At 42.6% G+C, this 25,537-nt stretch overlaps 1 protein-coding gene across 10 annotated transcripts in view; it reads right to left on the reverse strand.

The window, feature by feature from the left end:
• Positions 1–25,537, reverse strand: part of RAI2 (retinoic acid induced 2) — a 388,271-nt gene that overhangs the window by 288,778 nt on the left and 73,956 nt on the right. The window contains exon 2 of one of the 10 annotated variants that reach the window (XM_049107573.1): positions 24,997–25,115. The exons of the other annotated variants lie outside the window; for them this stretch is intronic. The gene's annotated coding sequence lies outside the window, so the exon portion shown is untranslated. The remainder of the gene's footprint in view (positions 1–24,996; positions 25,116–25,537) is intronic. 10 annotated transcript variants of the gene reach the window in all.

Raw genomic sequence — 25,537 nt, forward strand, 5'->3', positions numbered from 1 at the left:
GAAGAGTGCTTAGACACCTGGCTCTAGGAATTAGGGGTGCTCATGACTACCCTCAAATGGGAGTGTGCAGCTAAGCGGAGAACATTGGGAAAGACAGAAGTGCTTAGTGGTGGTGGGGGGCGGAGAGCTCATGTTAGGATGGAAGGCTCTGGCAGTACCTATATATGTTCCCCCTGGGGGCTGCGATTAGGGTGGCGTTGACAGAGGAAACTAGAAGGTGGAAAACCTACCCCTTGCCTGAGAAGTCCCCTATGAGAGCAGGACTATGTCCCTTCCACGCGGCACCTTCAGAGCCTAGCCCGTGCTGGGCACTCCACAAATATTCATTGACCAACTGAATGACACTCCCTTCACTTGGGTCCCAAGGCTCTGAGATTTGGGAGATGGGGCAGATGTTCTCCTACCAAAGCAGCCTCCTAGGTTCTGGAAACATGCGTAGGAAACCTAGCGGGGCATGTATGACTCTCTCATAAATAACCTCTGAGATGTTCACGTCGCCAAAATGAAAGAGGAAAATGGAGTATTTTTTACTCTCTGAAGCTGAGAGGAAGAGGGAAAAACCAGAGGGCCCCATTAGACTGAGATGAGAGGGACAGGGTGGGCAGGTTTGGGTTTTTTTAAAGATTTTATTTATTTATTCATAAGACACAGAGAGAGAGAGAGAGAGAGAGAGAGAGAGAGGCAGAGACACAGGCGGAGGGAGAAGCAGGCTCCCTGGGGGAAGCCCAATGCGGGACTCAATCCCGGACCACAGGATCACACCCTGAACCAAAGGCAGGCGCTCAACCACTGAGCCACCCAGGTGTCACCAGGATGGGCAGTTTTTAAAGAAGGCATCACTTTAGGGGTGTCTGGCTGGCTCAGTCAGTAGAGCATGTGACTCTTGATCTTGGGGTTGTAAGTTTGAGCCCCACATTTGATATAGAGATACTAAAAAAATAAAATCTTTTAAAAAATTAAAATAAGTAAATAAAGGAAGGTAGCATTTTAGGGTCAGTTCCCTGACCCTTTAAGCAGAAAAGGGATACTGTTAGAGGGTAGGACTGTATGAAGCAATTGTGTAGGCTGCAAAAGGCCAAGGGTGACGCTTTTTAATGTAGGACTAAAATGGTGGAAGAAAACATGGGAACCACCAAAGTTCATTTGGAACCTGGAGCCTGTGAGGTGGTGTCTGACCACCATATTGAACATCTGAATTCTTAGTGAAGGCTCTGCTTTGCCTCTTCTCCATATGGTTCAGATTATGAAGGGTTGGATCTTTCTTTCCTGCTTTCCTTTTAGAAGGAATTAATAAGCAGAGGGATATGTGCACATGGGTAAAACCTCCCCAGGCTGGTCAGTGAACAAAGAGTGGGGCATCTCATTCTAGTTTTTACAAGATGGCATCCTTGCCAGTCCTCTGCTCTTCGCCCAGGCCAGGACTAAGCTGTATGCCATCTGAAACACAGCAGGCACAGTTTTTAAAATCTTCTACTCAACCTCCAGCCTTAGAATTTTAGAACCAACCTTGTTCCTCTGCTTATAACCCTATGTTCCATGGAAATTTCCAGAAAAGCTAAGCAACAGAACCAAAAACTGGAAATGTCCACAAGATTTCTAAACAACAGTAACAATAAATCTAATATATTAAAAAAAAAACCCTCACCCAAACATTATAAAGTTAAAAATGCCAGTGTTTTCCTCAGCTTGAGGCAAAAATGACTTTTTTATTACATGGAGAAAAGGAGCATGAAATCTCACAGGCCTTTGCCAAAGCTGAAACTCTCTGGGTACGCTTTGAGAAGGAGCAGGACGATGAGTGGGCCACGGAAGGCATGCTGTTTAATTGGAAGTGCATGGGTCTCTTTGGCTCCATCTTCCCAATATTCACCAAGATCTCCCCTGCTTGGTCCTCTTTCATTCCCTGGTGGGGAGGCCTTTGGCGTCAGCAGAAGTTCTTCTGTGGGGAATGCACAGTGAAGAGGGCAGGCTCGCCACATACTGACCAGAAAGGCTCCAACAAAGCAGGCCTTCTGTTTCTTGCTTCCCGGGCTTCATGACAACTTCCTATGGATGTTTAGATTACAGGAATTCCTTATTCAGGAAACAGATGTGTTCCAAGCAGAGAGGTCATTGGGTATGGGCCATGAGGTCAAGATTGCCTGGTTTCAGAATTAAGATATGCCACTTGTTGGTTGTGCGTCTTGGGCCGGTTAGTTAGGTCCTGCTTAGTTTAGCTTCTTCATCTGTAAGACAAAGAAGGCCTACCCTGTGAAGTGGCTGGGAAATTAGAAGAGATATTTGTGGAGTACCGGCCAATCAAATACTGCTTTCCTTTTGACCTCAATGATGAAGTCACTGATATCGTCCCATGGGAAGGGTCTCTTTACTCATGAATTGAAACTTTTGATGATAGCAACAAAGATGTCAAGATGCGATTCAGCCTCCAAATTTCAGAGGAACTTAAATATTGTGATATTTCAAGAGTTCAACTAAGAGCTAGCTTACTCCTGACTTTATGCATTTTATAAGAGCAAGATGTCACATACAGCCTTTCCTTAACACAGGACATATCTGCTTAGCAACTAAATGCTTCAGCTTCTATAGGAGATGGGGCGAAAGCTGGGAATCAGTATAGAAAGGTTCCATGGGATGTTGATTCAGTACAAAGAAACACATCATCTGGAATGTTAAGCCCAGTCAGATATCAAACAAAATAACCCAAGACTTCATCTTTTATTTGTCAGACAGTTATAGCTAGCAGAGTGGGAAATGTCCTGGGCATCCCCTCCATGTACTACGCTGACAAGCCCAACAAGGAATGCACTGAAGGCAGCCAGCCATATAAAAATAGGAAGGCCATCCACCTTTCTCTCAGATGCTAAACGTTGGTGCTATAATGTTGCTGTGCATTTTCCCCCAGAGAATGCTTTCCAAGATTTCAAAACTCACATTAGTAAAACCTGCAAGCAAGTTAAAGTGTAAATAATAAGTGTGGAAGAAAGTGTACAGGAATGCTAATATCCATCAGAAACATCTGAAGGGTTAACTGTTGCTGGCTTCTTTAAGAAAGTAACATCTTTTTCTCCTGCAAGGAGTCTTGGCCTTCTCAGCAATGAGACTCTTAGAAGGGAATGGGTGATGCTGAGCTGTGAAACAGTTAACCACTGGCTACACGGAGGTTAAGAGCATAGGTGTTTTAGAGACACAAGTTTGGATTTGTCTACACTGAGTGATTTCCAGTGAATTTCTGAGCCTCTCTATGCTTCAGTTTTCTTATCTGGAAAATGAGGATGAGAAAGTATCTCCTTCCCTAGGTGGTTGTGAAGACCATCCCTGTGGTGATGCATTTGGAAGCAGAATATCGTGAGCACTCAATATGTTGTCTGCTATTTTAAGACCTTTAGGGATCGAGGAAAGGCTCCAAAAACTCATAGTTCTGACACCTATGATTGGGCCCTGGATGATCATAGGAGTTAGTTGGTCAGGAGGTCATGTTCTAGAACATCGCCTAGGAAGTCAGGAGCCATCAGTGGCCTGACTGAGGTAGGCATGGTCTGCAGACTGACATGTCAGAGGGAGTCGGCACGGTCTGAGTGCTCCTCTGCCCTGATTTATACAGCCAAACAGTACAGGTGCTCCAGAGCCCCAGCTCTACATTCAGCAGGAAATGTCACTAGGTTAGGGAAGGAACTGAGGCACCTGATCAGAAAGCAGTTGAGTAGCTACCTAGGGAACAAGATCCAATAGTAATAGCACCACCTTATATCTGTATAATTGTCTATAAAATATCTTTGTAAATGTTGCTTCATTTAATCCTTTTTTTCTGTAAAATGGGGCCAGCAATGCCTACTTTATTATCCCCATTGACAGAGGAGGTTATAGAAACTCTGGGACCTTAACTGACTCACCCAAGGGTAGACAGAAGGTAAGACCATGAGCCAAAGGTACTGGCATGACACAGTATTTGTTAAGGTAAGAGTAGCTACTCTAAGAGACACCAAAATCTCAGGGATTTAATACACAGGCATGAATTCTTGGTTCCAGAATAATCCAGCATGGGTATCCCATTCACTGTGGAAAGCAGTGATTTAAGGATCAGGTACTTGGCACCTTGTGGCTCTACCACCCACATGTGGCTTGTCTGTGCAAAGGGAAAAGAACATAGCAGAACACACGTGACAGATGTCTATGAGTCAGGACCAGAAGCCATACATCATTTCTGCTCATACTCTACTGTCTAGAACTCAATGACATGGTTACACCTAACTCCAAGAGATTCTGGAAAACAAAGATTAGCTGTGTGCCCAAGAAGAGGAGAACATAGGTGTGATGAACAACAATGGTTCATCCCTGCCGGGCCAAGAACCCACAACACCTGAATCCAAGTCCAGTGTCATTTCTGTTATGCTAGGTTTGCACTGGAGTGAACTTCTAATGAGTTGATTGATCTACCTGGCACAATCCAAGGCATAATGGACACCTCGGCAGACCTTAATACAGAGAGGCATTGAGGGCCATCAAAAGTTGGGAGAACGCAGGCTAAAAGGGTTAGTAGCAAGTTAAGGACACAGTAATGACATGTGCCAACCCTGAAAGAAGGCTTCTTAGCTCTTGGGAAGGTTCAAGAACATGCCTATATATGATGCCAGCAGTGCTGGGCCAATCACAAAATCGCATGGGAACCTCTCTACCTTATCACCACTTAAATTAGGACAACTGTGAAGTGATGCCATTAAGCAAGAAGAAAACTTGGGCTCTGGCTTTTGGGTCCAAATATTAGTTCTAATAAGAGCTCCTTAAGGTTAAAGACTAGGTCTTTAATCTCTAAAACTTTAACACTTTGAATAGAGCTTGACATGAAGTACCTTCTCAATTGCATTTTGTTGAGTGAATGAAAGAAGAAAAGATGAAGAACACATTTGGGTTTATTTTGTTTCCATATCTCATCTTATGGGGGCCCAAAACTCCACACTTGAATCAGTGAAAGCTCTTGAACCATTACTAGTGTCAGTGAGTGGATACCATCCATGTCCATTTAATGAATAATTGAGAATTAACAATGATTCAAGTCAATGATGCTATATTGCAAAATGAACTTTTCATGTTCTGATAAGTGCAGTTTAATGTGAATTATTTATTATATTTTGTGGTGCATTTTGTAAAAGTAATAAAGATTTAGTAATGTGAGGCACTGCCAGCTGCTTGCTGGTAAACGCTGTTCTGTATCTGCACACTCCCTCCATCACTGGCTTTCAGATGCTTTACTGCGAGACAACAGGGTGGTGAGGTGAAAGGAAAATACTGGAGCACAAAGACTGGAGCACAAAGACTGGAGCACAAATACTGGAGCACAAATACTGGAGCACAGACCAGCAATGTCAGAAGAAAGTGACCCAACAGGAGGACTATTTGCTATGTCGACTTTCTACTCCACATCAGCAACCTGGGAAGTGATGTTCATGATCTGTGCTAATAAAGATGCAGGGGGAAAATTCCACTAAAATGAGTCTCCTTGGAACTCAACTGTGATATTTTGTGGCAGAAGATTTTTTTTTGATAATGACTATATGGTTTGAAAAAATCACATTCTTAATTAACAAGAGTAGAAAATGAAAATCCAAGTTCTAACCCAAAATGCATAACTTGAATCCAACCACGAGGAAGCATCAGACAAACCCAAATCAAGTAACATTCTATGAAACAATGGGACTGTACTCTTCAAAATAAGTCAGTGCCATGAAACTTCACAAAGACAGAGAAACTACTCCAAATTAAAAGGGACTAAAGACATGACTACTGAATGCAATGCTTGATCCTGGATTGACTGTTTTAAAAAAAAAAAAAGGACGGTATTGAAACAATCAGCAAAATTTGAATGTGGACTCTATACTAGCTAATGGTAGTGTATCAATTCTCAATTTCCTGAATTGGGTAATTGTACTGTGGTTTTGCAAGAGAATGTCATTGCATACTGAAATATTTAGAGGTAAAGGGTCATGATGTCTACAAGTTAGTCTCAAATGGTTTAGTAAATAAATCACACACACCACTATATATATAGTTGTGGGGGGGGAAGGTTTGGAGGCCTGTTAGGGTAGCTAGTGTTACCTCAGTAATACTGTCTTACCAATTACTTGGCTTTATTGTCTTATCTACTGAGAAATGTTAAGTAAATCTAGGTGAAAGTTTATGGAAGTTCATTATACTATTTTCACCATTTTTATGTAGGTTTAAAGCTTTTTCCAAAAATAAAGGTTAAAAAAAGACACACACGTGCATACACCTAAGGACCACGTCCCCATGCAGTATCGGCAAGTGTTAAGGAGCCGAATAGGTCTTTAACATTCCAAAGATATTAAGCACAAAACCTTCCTGAATTCTCAAGCTGGTTAATATCCATAGAACATAGCATCCCTCATCAAATGCAGTAAAACATAACATCTTGAGCAAGAATGTGTATGTGACAAGCAGAGAAAACAAAGCCACCTTCAGATGTAGATGCTAGCAACTGGCTGGACTTCCCTTAGTAAGAGGCTTGCTGCAGTGCTTGAAACTCACAACCCACCAAAAATAGAAATGACTGTCAGGGTCACTCACAAATGGTTGGAATGGCAGTTGTTGAATCTTCAGATGCCAAGAATCCACCTTATTTGGAAATCAGCGGGGGTTCCTTTTTGAGCTCCATATATTTGGGGTTAGAGTGTTTTGTTTGGGAAGTTGGGTGGGTGGTTTGGGAGTCTCAATGAGCTTTCTGGATGAAGGGATTGGAATGTTTGTGGGGGAGATGGTAAAGGGAGTCAAGGAATGGTTGGGGATTGATAGATAGTTGAAGAGAAAAACTAGACGGAGTTCAGCTACAGTTCAACTCGGCCTCCTCTTCCTGCCTGTGGTCCAGCAACAGTTGCTTTCCCTGTAAAAGGGGATGGTTATGAGCACAGGGAACAAAGATAGAATTTATTGCACTGGGTTAGCCATTGTATATAAGTTATTGTGACTAGATAAAAAGAATACGATGTTTCTAAGCCATCTGCCTAGAGAGAGAAATAGTTGTGTTATCAGGCAGTCTTTATAAGGTTTTTATTGTAACGGGATTTCCTTTCTTATGAATGGTCAGAGGTCAGGTGATCTACCAGCTTTCCTACTGAATTCTGGATTTCTCCTTCCATAAGTCATTTTTCTAAAGAGATTGGACCACCTGAGTTATGTTTACTAGTTGACATGTGCCCAGCAAGTTGAATTTGAATTTGAATACAATTTATTAATTTGGGAAAAGAATCACTCCATCCTGCCAGAACCCATTCTGTTTTCTTTTTGTCTGCAATATTTAGCTTGAAGTACTTAAAATGTCATTTACAGTTTTTTGAAACCTCACTCTAGAATATACTTGCAGTCCATATCCCCCCGAACCCTGCTACCACCCAATCCCACTCCCACACTATAGTCATTAGGATACTTAAAGTGCTCCAAACACATCATAACCTTGTGACTAGGTCCTTGCAGTTTCCTATTTGGTCTTTTGGAAACGCTCCCCACCTGCCATCTCTACCTTATGAGCTTTTTTTTCATCCTTCAAAGCTCAGCTCAAATATCACCCTTCTGGAATACCTTCCAAGACCCTTCCTCTTTCCTTGATCCCAGGCACGATGAATCGCTTCCTATTCTGTCCTCCAATGGTACCTCATTCAACCTTCTGTCATTGTCACTGACACAGTCTTCTGGAATTAACTTCCCAGCTAGATTTTTAACAACTTAGGGAGAGACCCCTGTTTTATACATCTGCATTCTCTGTACCCAGAATAACTGATGCTACATAGTAGGTTTTCAAAAACGTGGCTTGAAGGAATGAGTCAATCAACGAAGCAATCAACGGCTGAAGAACTTACAACTATATGCACTGTCTCACTCACAAGCTAAACACTCAACATGTATGAACACAGCATAATAACAGCCTCTGTTTACTGAGTACCTACTTTCTGCTGGCATGATGCAGACATTTTATCTCACATCAACTCTACTGCATGATTATTATTATTATGTTCATTTTACAAATAAATAAACCAAGTTATGTAGGAATCCCTTGTGGCAGGGGTCCTCTCCTTTGTGCCCGTTTGGATGATACCCCTCAACACCTTTGGGGCAAGATGACTAGAATAAGGAAGAAATCTTCCAGCCCCTCTCAGCCTATTCCCATGGCTCTTTCTAGCATTTTCCTGCTGACCAGTGGCCACTGTTGGCTACTAGAGGTAGCTTTGACACAAATAATAGTGGTACTCTGCATTCTCCTGGTATTGATAGTTCTTGGAACCATAGTTTCTCCTCCCCATCACATTCTGAGCCTCTGAGCTAGCCAGATTTGGGAACAACATTTCTAGAATGTGCTACAGGCCATTCTGGAAGGCCTGGACATCAGACCTTGGGGTCTACCTCAGAAATAAACTATGCAGTGATTCTCCACAAACACTGGGGAATGGTTTGGACTTTTCAGTAATATAGCCTTTCCTATTGAGTGTATTAGGGCCATACTTCAAAGCCCTAGGAGATATGTTGGCTCCCATTCATCACCCCTTCTCCATTATCCCTAATGCCATTTGCTCTACATACTATCCCACTAATGATCTAATGCTACTTGCTAGTCAGCAATGTATTCTTACTCACTACGTGCCATCTATATTCCTCACCCAAGAAAGTGGCAGGGCCCTTTTTAGTGGCATCATTTGTTAATCAGATTCACACAAATGAAAAATGCTTGGAATTTGCCAATTCACTTGGTGATGTGGGCATTTAGAATATAAAGGAAAACAAGGCATAAATAGAAAACAATTGAAATCTCCATCTTCTAAAATATGCAGTTATCTTAATAACAACTAAATAAATCCAGGCTAAGCTTGCTGATTTTTTCCCCCCACAGAACGTTAACTTGCCTTAAGAAAATAAATAAGAATAAGGAGAGGAAAAATATAATTCACAGAAAGAAAATCAAGCATTTATTTTAACCAACACACTATTCTTCTAGTTCAACAGTTTATAGAAGTGCTCCCTAATCCTTAGGTGAAAAGGTTTTAAGTGACTGATAAAACAACTAGTCTCCTAGAAACCTTAGCCTACCACCAATATGAGGGATCCAGACTCACTATGGAAAGAGTCTTTCTGTCTGGGTGCCCAGGCACAGGGTGAGGTGTTAGCCACTTCATATCAACCTTTACCACACGGGATCCCTGGATGGCGCAGCGGTTTGGCCCGGGCCTTTGGCCCAGGGCGTGATCCTGGAGACCCGGGATCGAATCCCACGTCGGGCTCCGGGTGCATGGAGCCTGCTTCTCCCTCTGCCTGTGTCTCTGCCTCTCTCTCTCTCTCTCTGTGACTATCATAAATAAATAAAAATTAAAAAAAACCTTTACCACAAAAATTCTATAGATATGAATAGACATTTTCACAAAGAAGATATATGAATGGCCAATAGGCACATGAAAAGATGCTCAACATGATTAGTCACCAGGGAAATCCAAATCGACTCCACAATGAGACACATTTCATACCTATTAAAATGGCTATAATCAAAAACACAGACAAATATCAAACACCAATAAGGAGTGGAGAAATTGAAACCTTCACTACATGGTTGGTGAGAATGTAAAATGGTAGAGCCAATTTATAAAACAGTTCATCGATTTCTTTAAACTTGAAATCTAAATTTACCCCCACAACTCAACAATTCCACTCCTAGAGAAATTCACTCAAGATAAATGAAAACATATGTCCACACAAAGGTGGGCACGCAAACGTTCATAGAGGCATTATTCACAATGGCCAAATTGTGGAAACAACCCAAATGTCCATCAATTGGTGAATGGATAGATAAAACGTGGCACAGGCAAACAACAGAACACTATTCAGCAATAAGAGGGAACGAAATAATGATACAATATACAATATGAACAAACCTCAAAAGTATGAGGCTAAGTAAAAGAAGTCAGTTGCAAAAGGCCACTCCAGTTATACAAAATGTCCAGAAAGGGCAGCCCCGGTGGCGCAGCGGTTTGGCGCTGCCTGCAACCTGGGGTGTGATCCTGGAGACCTGGGATCGAGTCCCACGTCGGACTCCCTGTGTGGAGCCTGCTTCTCTCTCTGCCTGTGTCTCTGCCTCTCTCTCTCTCTCTGTGTGTCTATGAATAAATAAATAAAATCTTTTTTAAAAATGTCCAGAAAGTAGAGACAGAAAGTAGATTAGTGGTTGCCTGGGGCTGGGAGTGAGAAGACCGATGAACTATAAATGGGCACAAAGGATCTTATGGGGGTGCTAGAGATGTTCTAAAACTGGATTATGACGATAGTTGTACAACTTGGTACATTTATGGAAATATCATTAAATCATACACTTACAATGGGTGAATTTTACAGTGTGTAAAGTGTACCTCTATATGGTTATTTTAAAAATATATAATAAAATATTTAAAATAATAATAAAGTAAGAAGTAAAGAAATGTTAAAGAGTCACATTTTATACAACGCCAGCCCCTCCTTGTGGGGGATGCACTCCGTTCTGCGGAGGAGTGGCAGGGGTACCATCAGCCTCACTGGCCAGGTTCCCACCGCTCTTGAACCTGAACAGACCCTTTGCAGCGATGCCAGGCCTTCCAGGGGGCTCTTTCCACCACCTGCTGAATCCCACCATAGCAGACAGACAGCTCTTCCACATCTCTAGGTGGCACTAGGACAGCACCCTGGGGTGGGGATGGGACTCACGTGGGAAGTGGGGAGGGGGTTTCTCTTGGTCTCAAGCAGTTGCCATCCTGTTCTTATTTCAAGAATACTGATTCCCTGGGGTCCTCCTACTGTCCTTTAGTTCCAGTTGCTCCATTTTCTTTCTTAAACTAAAGATATTTTCTGAGCAGTCACTGTGCACACCAAGTCCTGCATACACTGTTGCTGTTCTTGTTATTTAACAAACACTTCTTTGACACTTAATACCGGATACCCTTCCACGTGCTTTACAAAAGTTGACTCATTTAACAATGCGAGGTAGGTATACTGTTATCGTCCCCATGTTAACAGAAGGTGTCCAAGCTAATCATTGCAGAGCTGGGATTTAAACACAGATCAGGCTCTAGAGTCTGTGCTCTTAACTGATATATAATAACAAAAATATCAATGTGCTTAATTCTGCAAAGTATTTAGTGAAGACTGCCGATTTTTTAATTTCCAGCTGAAGGCTTTCATTCCATCATAAAATAACTGCCTCTTTCCAGGCTTTTTCTTCCACACCAGTGTTCTCAAACTTGAGCCTGCATTAGAATCTCGTGGAGAAATCCTCAGGATCCCTGGGCCCCACTCTCAGAGTCCCTGATTCAGCACCTCTGTGGCAGGGCCTGAGAATCTGGCAAGATTGTTCTAACAAGTTCCCAGGTGATGCTGATGCTTCTAGCCCAGGTACTACACTTTGAGAGCCTCTGCTCTACACCAATCTAATGAAATTAACCCCATCCCAGGATATTCTGGAAAGTGATAGAAATAGAACAAAACAAGGTTTTATTATTAAATTAGCTGTGGGCTGTCCGGGCTGATGCCATGGGCTGAAAAGATTGGGTCCACACAATGTTTTTGTTTTTCCTCCTGTACTTTCAGGTAGACATGGAATAATCCCCAAGAGAATCCTGTGCACCTACAAGTTTGAGATTCCTTACTCTGGTTCATCTCTGAGAGCCTAAATTTCCATTTGGCTTCTTCTCACTATTACAGTCAACCCTTGAAAATGAAAAGGAAGAGAAAATACAGTACAATAAGTACTATACAATTAAAAAATCCACATATAAGGGGGCCCATGCTATTCAAATCCATGTTTTTATAAGGTCAACTGTATATCCTTAACAAAACTCAAAATGCCTAAATTTGTATCAGCTACTGTAAGGCTTAATGCAGAAAGGCCAGAGATCTGGGATCACACAGTCATGGGTGAAATCTTAGATCCTTTCGTTGACACCTGAGATTCATCAAGGCTTCAGAGTGTTGTGATCTGAAATATGTAAAAGTGTCTACAATATACAGGCATTCAGGTAGGGTGATGGCATGACTAAAACTCTGTTAGGGAAGAAATGAGTTCAACAGCATGGGAAAGAGACCCTAAATGACAGTGGCTTAAACAAGACACAGAAGTTTATTTCTGACTCACATAGAAGTCATCACAGGACCCAGGCTTCATCTCCCCTTCTCACCCATCTCCAAGATGTCTCCTCACCAGTCCCACACTCTAGCAACTGGGAAGAGGAACACATCACTTCTGTTCACACCCCATTTGCCAGAACTTGCTCATATGGCCACACTTAGCTCTATGGTAGGTTGTGAAAGGTACCTACCTAAAAATCAAGAGTTGCCTTATTACAGAAGAAAAGGAGAATGGCTACTGGGGACAATTTGCAGTTTCTCTACATATATTTCATGTGGGAAGGAGGTAAAGAAACTGAGAGAAGGACAAGCACAAGCAAGGCACAGCTCTTGTTCTCAGAGGCAACACAAGTCCTGAGCAGGATTCATTCAGCATGTTGAAAGCCGGAAATAAGACAGAAGGACAAATGAAAGACATCCAGTCAAGGATGGATGGCAAGCCACAAGGCTGGCCTGCCACTTAGCCACAGAGTACTGACGGCCAAGCACTCATGTTGTCTCCTGGCCTTCCTGCGCTGCACCAGCCAGTGGGGTCCAGCCAAACAATGGGGAGGAAGGAGGCGAGACAGGGCCCGGATGGGACAAGGCCCTGACCTTCCCATGAGCCAGATCTCCTGGGCCACCACCCTAGCCCAATCACCATCATCTCTGGCCTGAACCTCAGCCATGAGCCTCCCAATTCATTTCACTGCCTCCCCTCTGAACCATCCCCCAATGTTTTGTGACAGTAGTAATGGCAGGCTTCCGACTGGTTCTGATCAGATCCCCCTTCTGTCAGAGAAAAGGCTTTCTGGAACCTCATGGCCCATACCCAGCCAACGTGGCCAAAATCCAAGACCTGCCATTTAGGGACAACAATGGCCCAAGAGCCTCGGTCAGTGGGTTGTTGCAGTGTATTCACTTTTGAAGACTGACCCTTCTTCACAGAACCCCTGAGCTGCAGGATCCTTTAACTGCCGGCCACTCTGAGGCCTCAGGAACCTTCATTTCTCCCTTTCACACAGAGAGCCCTCTGCTACCTTCTCTTCCCTCTTCCCCCAGTTCCCAGGTCTCCAGTAGGCTACATACTAGAATTATGTGAGAAGTTTTTAGAACTCTTTTTTTATGTTTATTTATTTATTTATTCATGAGAGGGAGAGGCAGAGACATAGGCAAAGGGAGAAGTAGGCTCTCTGTGGGGGACTTGATCCCCAGACCCAGGATCAAGCCCTGAGCCAAAGGTAGAGTCTCAATTGCTGAGCCACCCAGACATCCCCTTTCAGAACTCTTGATGCCTGGGCCCCACCCCAGACCAAGTGAATCAGAATTTCATCCCAGCCCCTCAATCAAATTCAAAAGGCCCAAGGTAGAGCGAAGGCATCTGTATTTTAAGAAATTCTTCAAGTTACTCTAATGGGCAGCAAAGGTTGAGAACCACAGTCCTGAGTGCCTGGATGGCTCAATTAAGCGTCTGCCTTCAGCTCAGGTCATGATCTCAGGGTCCTGGGATTGAGCCCCAGGCTGGGCTTCCTGCTCAGTGGGGAGCCTGTTTCTCCCTCTCCTTCTGCCTCTCCCCTCCTCCACTCATGCTTTTTCTTGCTCTCTCGTGCTCTCTCAAATAAATAAATAAAATCTTAAAAAGAAAAATAACCGCTGCCCTATAATTCACTCTCAAGAGCCAGGAACCAGACCGAGGGTTCCACAAATAGACAATTGTTGAGAGACAGGATTGCAAATTCAGATCTCTAGGATGCCCATGTGCTAAACAATAAGCTAGCACTTCCCTAACTTTGAAGTGCATCGGAGTAACTGCAGCTGGGGGCTTCTGTTAAAACACAGATCCTGCTGTACCTGGTCTGAGTGGAACCTGAGATCCTGCATTTCCCCCAAGCTGCGAGGGGTGCTGGTGCTGCCTTCCCCCCACTATACTTTGAGTAGCAAGGCAATAAGCTACGTGGCATTCAGAATCAGAGGAGACACAAAGTGACCATGAGTGACACCGCTGTCATCCCCAGAGCTTAACTAGCTTTCTACGTTCAGCACCCCTGGGCTCGTCATTCCCTCCCAGGAATTTGGCAATCCCTAACACTCTGTGGGTGCAGGGCCTCTGATGCAAGGTGGTGCAGGAATTCTGCTCTTGTCCATTTGGTTCTGGGCTCCATGTAACTCTGCTTCCTCCAGCTGCCTCTGCTCCTGGGTGTCCTGGAACCAGACTCAAGCAGCCTTTCTTTCTGCCTTTGGCCCTGCTCACGCTGAATTGAGTCAGGTTTTTGGCCCAACCTCCCTCGCCTTGTCCTCAATGCTGTGTAGCCTCGTTTACACGCATCTGTTTCTACCTGATTCTGTTGAGCTCACTCCTCTCCTGGTTTTTCAAGCTGCCATCAACTCTGACCCATCACATTCAGATTCTCGCATCCCAAACTCACCTTTTAATTGAATGACAAAGTCAAGTTCGGAGTTCTTTTTTTTTTTTTTTAAATATATTTTTAATTTTTATTTATTTATGATAGTCACAGAGAGAGAGAGAGAGAGGCAGAGACACAGGCAGAGGGAGAAGCAGGCTCCATGCACCGGGAGCCCGATGTGGGATTCGATCCCGGGTCTCCAGGATCGCGCCCTGGGCCAAAGGCAGGCGCCAAACCGCTGCGCCACCCAGGGATCCCCAAGTTCGGAGTTCTACACCTGTAAGGCCACCGGATATCATTCAGAGCCTTCAAAGGAGAATCCACCTAAAACCAAAAACTGTATACTCAAATTTACTGGGATGGCCCTGTTAATTCCTTCTCTCCCATCTCCATCCACGTCAATGCTGATTTCAGATTTTGTCCCAAAGACCTTGCTTCTCTCACATTCCAACTTAAGGTTCCTCATTTATGCTTATCTAGGGTTCAATGACTTGGCTTGGCCTTCCTGTCACTCCAGCTCTGGTGTCAGGCCTCAGCCCATTCCCTATGTCCAGGCCCATTACCCTGCTCTTGGCACTGACCATTTGAAGACCTATGATAGGACCCACAAAGGGACGACTACACAACACCAGCACCCATCACCCTGTTAGCAATGCTGTCTCCCCTTGAAACTGGCAGCACCATCTCCTTTAGCTACAGAATCCTACCAGGTCGAACAAGACATGAAAGTGGCCCACAACCCAATGAAGCACCACCTGCTGTACTACCTCTCAGCAAGTAAACATAATAGTTTTTGCAGTCTTATAAAGAAGTGATGCAGTACTACAGTTACATACGATGTAACCATTGGGGGAAACTGAGCGAAGAGTCTAATGGGACCATTCTATACCACCTTTGCAAATTCCTATAAATCTGTAATTATTTCCAAATTAAAAGTTTTTCAAATGCAAAAAAAGAGAGAGGAGGACAGAGGAGGGGAGAAAGGAAGGGAAGAGGCAGGGGGTGGAGGAGAGGAATCAGGAGAGGGAGAGCTAACACCCAAACTTTAATGTGTATATAAATCACCTGGGAGATTTATTACAATGCAGAATCAGATTCAGTAGGGCTAGGGCAGGGACTGAGACTGCATTTTCTAACAAGCTCCCAGGGGAGGCTTATATTTCTCATGAACCTTCTTTGAGTAACAAGGTCACAGAACATGCTTTTCTAATGAAATATTTCAGCCAGCCTAAAATTAACATGCTTTTAAAATATGTATCGATACTCTTTTCAAAATTCCTAGCTGGGTGCAGTTATTGCATAAAAATATCCTGCCCATCCCAGTTTATCTCCATCATCAAGTATCATAGTTCTTTCACATTTGCCCTGAAGTCTTCTTTTAAAAAAAAATCATCTTATTTATTTTTTGAAGTAGGCTCCACACCCAATGTGGGGCTTGAACTCACAACTCCAAGATCAACTCCACCAACTGAGCCACCCAGGTGCCCCTTTAAATATTTTATTTATTTTTTTAAAGTACACACTTGCCCTGAAGTCTTACTTACATTGGAGTCAGGTACCTCCCAGATCTGAGTCCTTCTCTTTCAAGCAGACACAGCCCAGGCCCTCTCCCTGACTGTTTTGGCCCCTAAATGGGTTATCCTGTTAGTCCCTTGAGTCTTGGCCTCTTGAATATGGGTCTGCCTTCTAGTAGCCTCGGCCCTTATGACCTAAAATTGTCCTGGCAGCTTATTCTTTTGGGAAAAAAGCTATGCCCCTGTCCCGCATTAAGTGAGGCACTAGCCAAGAGACTGGTGCAGGCCTGACACAAAGAACCAGACCTAGGCTCAGTTTCCTACTGTGACAGATGATATGAGGGGTAACAATCTGGAGGGAAACTCCAACAAGGATCAGGACCTGTGTCAAACTTCAGGTTTGGCAAACTCAGAAACAGGTGAAAAGGACCCAGAAAAAGGATTGCAAATAGTCTCTGATGGGTCTTTATCTACAAGTGGGTGATGAGTGTGTTGGGTGGGAATAATGAGCCAGAGGCAGAATAGACACTGCCCTCAACTTTTCCATCTTCTTCCTAGATTTTGTATGAACTATAATGTACATCCAGTGCCCCCATAGGAAACTAACCCTGTGATAATTTGCTACCAACATAAAGTCTAAAATTTTAAAAAATCTCAGCCTCCCAAGAGTTTGTCAACAGATAAAAATGGATAAAAAAGATGTGGCATCTCAGCTATACAATAAATAAGCCCTGGGGATGAAATATAGCACATGGGAACTATAGTTAATAATACTGCATTGCATATTTGAAAGTTGCTGAGAGATTAGACCTTGACGTTTTCATCACAAGGAAAAAAGAAGAAATTTTGTAACTATGCATGGTGATGGATATGAACCAAATTTATTGTGATGATCATTCACAAAATATACAAATGTCAAATCATTATAGTGTACATGTGAATCTAATATAATGTTGCATGTGATTATATCTAGATTTCTTTAAAAGAGATGAATAAATAGATAAAAAATAGATAAGCAATGTATGCGAAATGCCTGGCACATATTTTTAGGTGCACAATTCAATGATTTTTACTATATTGGCATTTTTCATGTTCAGGAATATTAGATGTTGTTATTAGTTATTATTAGAGTCACATAATCACTATATTGTGAGCTTCCTAAGCTTGTGTTTATTCATCTCTGAAACTTCATAACACCTAGTTTTCCTTTGCACATTGGAGGTGCTAAATAAAGGAAGTCATCAGAACAAAGAAAAATAGATGTGGTATGTATATTATACATATGTATATATATTATATACATAATGTTTATAATGTACATATAATACACATACGATTAGAATATTAGTCAGCCATGAAAAAGAAGGAAATCCTGCCTTTTTGTGACAACATGGATGGACCTTGAGGACATTTTGCTAAGTGGAATTAGAGAAAGACAAATAAATATTGCATGGTATCACTTACATGCAGAATAAAAAAAAAAGTCAAATTCACAAAACAGTACACAAGTGGTTGCCACGAGCTGGGGGTGGGAGAAATAGGGAGAGGGTGGTAAAAGGATACGAACTTTCAGCTATAAAAATGAACAAGGTCTGAGGAGCTAATATACAGCATGGTGATTATAGTTGATAACACTGTACTGCATGATTGAAATTAGAATTCAAATGTTCTCTCTCACACACACACAAAAACATTTAAAGAGATAAATATGTGAGGTGATAGATGTAGTAATTAACTAAATGAGGGGGGACCATTTCACAATGTATGCATATATCAAATCATCCCGATTTACACTTTAAATATGATACAATTTTGTCAATTACACCTCAATAAAGCTGACAAATAATCTCAGCTCAAACTTGAATTTTTTAAAGCTGCCAAATTCATAGCAACCATTTATAAAGTACATTTAACTAGAGACTAAAAGAGAAAGTTTAAAGGTAATTTCTCAGCAATCATATAAACACAGAATTTATATGCATACAAATTAAAAATCATGAGGGCTGATTCAATAACCTCTCATTTTACTACCATGTCTGGAAAGAAGAGCCTGAAATTAAAACCCAGGCAACTCATTAGAAGATTTTTTTTTTTTTTTTTTTTTTTTTTTTTTTTCATTAGAAGATTTTGAGAAGAAAAGCCCTTCCAATTCCAAGACCTCAGCGGACACTAGACGGTGACATAAAGAAATGAACCTACAAATGAACCCAGTCATTGGCAGGCCTGTAGTCAAAACCCGGAGCAGGAAAAGCAATTCTAAAAGTTTTAGAATACAAGTGTGAAAATAAAACACGGAGGGGTGGAGATGATCAGGGATCAAGCTTCTTTTAGCAGGTGAGATGAGATTAATGGGTAAAAATTGTACAGGATCCCAAATGCGCCACATTAGCTACAATTTGAAATGGGGGGAAATCGAGCTCTCAGATAATCACCACATAAAACACCACATCTCCTCGAAAACCCAAAGTAAAATAAAAAACCTCAGTGAGAAAATAGCTTGATGCTGAAACACAGGCTGACAGAGGAGATTCAAGCAGCAATTAGCTGGAGTTGGAGAGGCCTGGGCTGGCCACAGAGCCGTGTTTACATTTTCCCACATTGCACCACGCTGTGAGTTATGGTTAAACTCCAGGTGGGGGGGGAGGCATGACTTTCCCCTTCCCCTGCTTCGGTATGAGTGAAGGCCCCCAAAACAGAGCCAAGCATCGAGGGGCTCTCGCTGACTTGCCCGTCACCTCCTCCCTGGTACCCACCTTCCAGATGCCCTGAGGGCAAAATCTCGAGTCTCTGTTATTGAAAAATTCACTTCACTACCAATCAGAAGAAAGAGACTGTAATGGAAAAACAGCTCCTTTATCCTTGCCGGCTCTTAGCTTTTACAAGAGTTTGTTTATAGTGGAGTATAAATTAACCCAAGAAATTGAAATCGGATATAGCTCAGGCCTCTACAGGCGACCCATGTGGGTGGTGATCTGGGGAAGGCTGCCCCATCTCGTCAGAATTGTCAGAATTCGGGGAGGCCCTGTGTGCAGGGGCAGACTAACCCCAAAGCAGCAGCCCCCAGCCTCCTCGGGGCCTCTGGCATCTCCACACCGGGGCCCTGGCCACCAGTCTAGATGAAAGGGTGCTCCTGCCCCGGGCTGCCACCCTCCGGGCCCCCAGGCAGCTTTCAGCTGCTAGAATCGGGACTCTCCTTCGGAATTGCTAATGCCAAACTCCTTCCTTCAAAGAGAGATCCAATTCAGAGGCTGCCACAGGCAAAATTGCCAAGTGCACAGAATTGTCTCTTTCCACCCCTCTCCCCCTTTTCCAGATAGCATTTGCTTTTTAATGGCTGCTCCTAAAGCCTCAGCTTCACCTTCCCCCCCAGGAACTCCCCTCGCACCAGGGGAGCACTCCCTCCTCAGCCTCCACATGGGGCCAGCCCCAGAGAAGTGATTGCTGATTGCTGTGAAGCCGGTGCAGGGAAGTCCCGCTGAGCACAAATATAGTCCATGCACTTTCTCAAATGGACAGCAGCCCTCTGAGATGAAATCCTCGGGCACGATCAAGTGAATACATTCATTCAGAGATTAAACCCCCAAAATGCAAAGGCAAAATAAATTTTGCCTGATAGGAGAACAGATATACTTTCTGGGACACAAACTATTTCATCAACCCCAGGAGCCCTTCCAAAGAGATACCAGCTAAAGTGAAAAGTGAAAATCTGCTTGGCAGACAACAGCACAGGCTTTTACTGCTGCGCCTTCTCCTCGCTTTGAGGGGATCAGGAAGGAACAAAGAACCCCAATCAAAGCTATTTAGGAATGAGGAAATCATCAAACCCTTTAACTGAAGCCTACTGATTCTAACTCAGCCCTTGGAGCTGAATGAAGGCTGCGACCTTGTTCCTTTTTCCTTCCTCCGATACTGGTGGGGGGACTAGTATTTGTCACATGCTATGCTACTTCTGGGATGAAGCTGTCCAACAAGTCGGACTCAGTGCCTGCCCTCAGGGAGGTCACATCCAAGCAGAAAAGACAGGCAAGAGAGAGAAACCTCAGGAGAGGTTCAGGGTGTCAGGAGGCCCACTCTCAAACCAGGGCCCTCTTGAGGTAGGGCCTTGCATCTGTATTTTAATAAGACCTTCAGGATTCTTTTTTTTTTTCAAGATTTATTTATTCATTCATGATAGACCCAGAGAGAGAGAGAGGCAGAGACACAGGCAGAGGAAGAAGCAGGCTCCATGCAGGGAGCCCGATGAGGGACTCGATCCCAGGACTGCAGCATTGCGCCCTGGGCCAAAGGCAGGCACTAATCCGCTGAGCCACCCAGGGATCCCCAACCTTCAGGATTCTGATGCATGCTCCAGTTGAGAACCACTGCTCTAGGCAGAAAAGTTCATGACTTTCCAGTCTCCGAGTCCCTTAGTCCCTTAACATGGCCTTTACACACATTTTTTCAATTTACAGTCCCAGGGGATAATAGTAGGCTGCAAAGTAGACGTATTGCTGAAGACAATGCTAGCTGTTGTAATGAACAAACCTAAAATTTCAGTAGCTTAACATCATTTATTCCTGGCCTGCATTACAGTCCCAGACAGTTGTCTATCTTGGCAGTTACAGGAGGAGAGACTCTGTTCCATGCAGCTACTGAGGGACCCAGGCTACTGGGAGCTTTACCATCTTCCCAACTAGGCTTCCAAGGTCACCTGGGAATCAACATGGAGCCAGCAGGTGAGAGAGGAGAGCATGGAGAAGACACCTCTTCTTCACAGGTACCCCAGCCAGGAAGTGACACACAGTACTTCCACTCACGTTCCACTGGTAGTTGCATGGGTCTCACCTAGATGCAACTGGTACCAAGAAATGTAGTCCTTGACTGGGAAGTTGCTTCCTACTCACAACTGCATATTCTGGAAGGGCTATATAAATTTTTGATGGGCAGCTGTCATCTCTACCGCAGCAGAGGTTACAGTTTTGCAGATGAAGAAAGGTTTACCCAGATTAAGACATTCACTGGACGTCACACAGCTTATAAAACTGGGTGGGGAACTCAAACCACAGTCTGTTTAATCCATATGCCCCTCTTTAGAACACTTCATCATCATCATGTCCACAGTCACCCTCTGTGTTAGGCTGTCCACATTCCAATCCCTGGACCTGTGACCATGTTATTTTACATGGCAAAAGGAACTTTGCAGATGTGATTAAGGATCTTTTTAAAAAAGATTTATTTTTTTATTTGAGAGAGAGAGAGTGTGCATGAGTGGGGGGTAGGGGCAGAAGGGGGGGGGTAGAGGGAGAGAGAGAAAGAGAGAATCTCCAGCACACTCCCTGCTGAGTGGGAATCCTGATGCAGGGCTCTATCCAACAACTCCAAAATCATGACCTGAGGTGAGGTCATAGGCTTAACCAACTGAGCCACCCTAAGTGAAGGATCTTAAGGAGAGTAGCCTATATTATCCAGGTGAGCCCAATGTAATCACATGGGTCCTTAAGGAAGGAGGCAGTAGAGTTAATGTCCAAGAGAAAGAAGGAGATGTAGTAATGGAATGAGAGGGTGGACTGATGTGCTTCAAAGATGGAGAAATGTAGGCAGATTCTAGAAGATGGAAAAGGTAGGGAAATAGATTCTCCTCTAAATCCTCTAGAAGGAACACAACCCTGCTAACACCTTGATTTTAGATTTCTGACATCAAGAGTTGCAAGAGAATAAAGTTTTGTTGTTGTAAGCCCTAAATTTGTGGTAATTTGTTATGAACCTTCTCAGCACCATAGTTTGTGGTTGGATGACTTGGTAATAGCCTCCCCCACCCCCAGCAGGGCCCTAAGATCTCTTCTCTCCATTTTCCTCAGTCCCACCCAACAAAAAAAGTCCTACCCTCAGCTGGGTCCTCCTACCCACCCAGGACAGATAGAGTTGACAGGGAGAATGATGTATCCTCATATTAGAACTTCATACAGAGACAAAGTGTCAATTAAGTATTGTGGTATCTAAATGGGGTATCTGTCCGATCAGATGGGGCCCCCCAAATGTGGGGCAATAAGCAGGTAGAAGCCAGTGGTGCAGGCGCAGGTGCAGGAGGTGAAAGGATTCAGCTGAGGCAGAACAGAAGGCATAGAAGTTTACTGAACACAGCTTGAGGAAGCGGCGGGCAGGACAGCAGAGGAGCAGCATCTACAGTGAGGCAGTGGGTGGGGTCTGTTTTTAAAAGGGGAGGATGAGACGGTATGGAGACATATGGAATATTCTCCGTTTTTTGGTAACTGTGCCTGGTTGTAAGTAGCCCATTGGTCAGTTAGGGCCTACAGATATTTTGAGGTGGGTCACCTGATGGGTCTGTCTGTATTCAGCCAGGGGGGTCACTGTGAGTCTTTCTACATTGCATTGCTCAGCCATGTTTACCTAGAAGTGGCCTCTATAAGTAGTATTTTAAAATACTGAAAGAAAATAACCAACATTTTAAAAGTTCTTGAAAACTCACGTTCATGGTTTTTTTTTAATTTTATTTATTTGTTCATGATAGACACAGAGACAGAGGTAGAGACACAGGCAGAGGGAGAAGCAGGCTCCCCTAGCCTGATGCAGGACTCAATCCCAGGACCCTGGCATCACATCCTGAGCCAATAGCAGGATTGTGAATAGCACTTAACAATTGAGCCACTCAGGGATCCCTCATAATTTTTTTAGGCTCAAAAAAACTAGGACTAGAAGAAAAGGTCATCAACCTGATCAAGAACATTTACAAAAATCTTGCAACTAACATAATCCTTAATGGTGAAATGCTTTCCCTTGAAGATCAGGAACAAGACAAGGATGCCCATTCGTATTCAACATAGTACCGGGAGTCCCACTAAGCACAATAAGATAAGAAAAGGAAATAAGATACATACAGCTTGGAAAAAAGAGAGAAAACCAGCACCAGTTTGCAGATGACATGATTGTATAAAAAGAAAATTCCAAGGAAGTCTACAAAAAACCCCTCTAGAATTAATAAGTGAATTCAACAAGGTTGCACATACAGGATAAACACACAAAAATAATCATACCACTTATATAAACTAACAATAAACACACAGAAACCAAAATTTAAAACACAATACCATTTACACTCTCTACAAAGAAAATGAAATACTTAAGTACAATCTTTGCAAAACATGTTCAGAATCTGTATCCTGAAAATTACAAAATGCTGATAAAAAAAATCAAAAAACACCTGAATAAATGGAGATACATCATGCTCAGATTTGAATACTAAACATAGTAAAGATATAAATTCCCCCCAAACATAAATTTATGGTCTTAGTGCAATTACAATCAAAATCCCAGCAAGGTTTTTTTTGTAGACATAAATAAGACTATTATACAAATTTATATGAAAAGGCAAAGGACCTGGAATAGCTAAAACAATTTTTAAAAAGAATAAAATGGGAGGAATCATTGTACCTGATATTAAGACTTCCTATATGGCTATAGTAATCAAGACAGCATGACACTGGCAGAGGGAGAGACACATAGATCAATAGAACAAAAAAGAAAACCCAGAAATAGAGTCACACAAATGTGCCAAATGACTTCTGACAAAGGTGCAAAAGCAATTCAATGGAGAAAGATAGACTTTTCAACACATCATGTTAGAGAAATAAGATATCCATAGGCAGGAAAAAACTGAACCTCAACCTAAGTTTCACATCATAGACAAAATTTAACTCAAAATGGATCATGGGCTTAAATGTAAAAAATAAAGCTATAAAACTTTCAGGAAAAAAAAATTAGAAGAAAATCTTTGGGATCCAGGCTGAGGCAAAGATCTGCACACTTGGCAACAAAAGCACAACCCATAAAACAAAAAATATATAAACTGGACCTCATAAAATTAAAAACTTCTGCAAAAACTTTTGCTCTGTGAAAGCCTACCAAAAGATAAAAAAGGGGGACACCTGGGCGGTTCAGTTGGTTAAGTGTCCAGCTCTGGGTTTCGGCTCATGTCATGATCTCATGGGTTGTGGGATGGAGCCCCACGTTGGGCTCCATGCTCACCAAAGAATCTGCTTGAAGTTCTCTCCCTCTACCCCTCTCCCCACTCATGTTCACATTCTCTCTCTCTCTCTCTCTCTCTGTAAAATAAATCTATCTTTTTAAAAAGGATAAAAAGACAAATTACACACTGGAAAAATATTTGCAAACCACAGATCCAACGAAAGATTTATATCTAGAATATATAAAGAACTTCCACAACTCAACATTAAAAAAACAAACAACCCAATTAGAAAATGGACAAAAGACATGATCAGACATTTCACCAAAGAGGGTTTACATGTGACACATATACACATGTAAGGATGTTCAACATCATTAGCTGCTAGAGAAATGTAAATTAAAACCACAATGAGGTATCATTCCACATCTATCAGAGTATCGAAAATAAAAAATAGTGAAAACACTTAAACACTAATGAGGATACAGAGAAAATTGAGCACTCATACATTACTGGTAGAAATGGAAAATGGAAAACAGTTTGGCAATTTCTTATAAATACAGATAGGCATTTACCATACAACCCATAATTACCCATATCCCAAAGAAATGGAAGCTCATGTTTACTTAAAAACCTGTACACAAATGTTCACAGCAGCTCAAATTCATATTGTACCCATAGAATACTGCTCAGCAGTAAAGAGGAATGAACTGTTGATACAGTTAACAACTTAGATGGACCTCAAGAGAATTACATGAAGTGAAAAAGGCAATCTCAAAAGACTACATACCGTGGTTTGATGTATCTAACACTCTCCAAATAAGAAAACTACAGAGATAAAGAACAGAGTGGTTGCCAGAGGTTAGGGATTGTGAGGGAAGGGCTTGTGGCTATAAAGAGGTAACACGAGGGAGCCTAGAGATGAAGAGTTCGGTATCATTATTGTGATGGTAGTTACACAAAGCTACACACACAAACACACACACAGAAGTTTAACCTGCAATATCTGGATAAGCTCTGGTTTTGCTCTTGTGCTGTAGTTGAGCATGGATGATGGAGGCAGAGTGTAGGATGCATAGGATCTTCTGGTACATGTATTTGCAACTTGCTGTGAATCTAGAATTATTTCCAAAGAAAAAGTTTACAAATAAAAATAAGAAAGAGTTCTTGACACTTTACAAAATGATGTCACAAGCATCATTTGATCTCACATGAGCCTCACAATAACACAGGGGGATACACAGGACAGATTTCAACCCCACTGTACACATGGACAATGAGATGCAGAGGACCAGCTCCCCTAGGTCACCCAGTTGCTGAGAGATGGTGAAAACAGGCAGCTGACCTCACCCTTGATGATCACCCAATCCAATGCTCTCTTTCCCCTCTGCCCACATAGCAGGCATGAATCTTAGTGTCAGGAATTCAACTATACCAAAAATGCCTCATTTCCTTGTATTCTTTGAATCAAAATAAATCAGGCTCTAAGTACCCATTCTGTCATGGTTGTAGGAAGTCTAATCTTTGACATTATAGGG

This window comes from Canis lupus, chromosome X, assembly GCF_003254725.2.
Source record: "Canis lupus dingo isolate Sandy chromosome X, ASM325472v2, whole genome shotgun sequence".
Classification (NCBI taxonomy): Eukaryota; Metazoa; Chordata; class Mammalia; order Carnivora; family Canidae; genus Canis; species Canis lupus.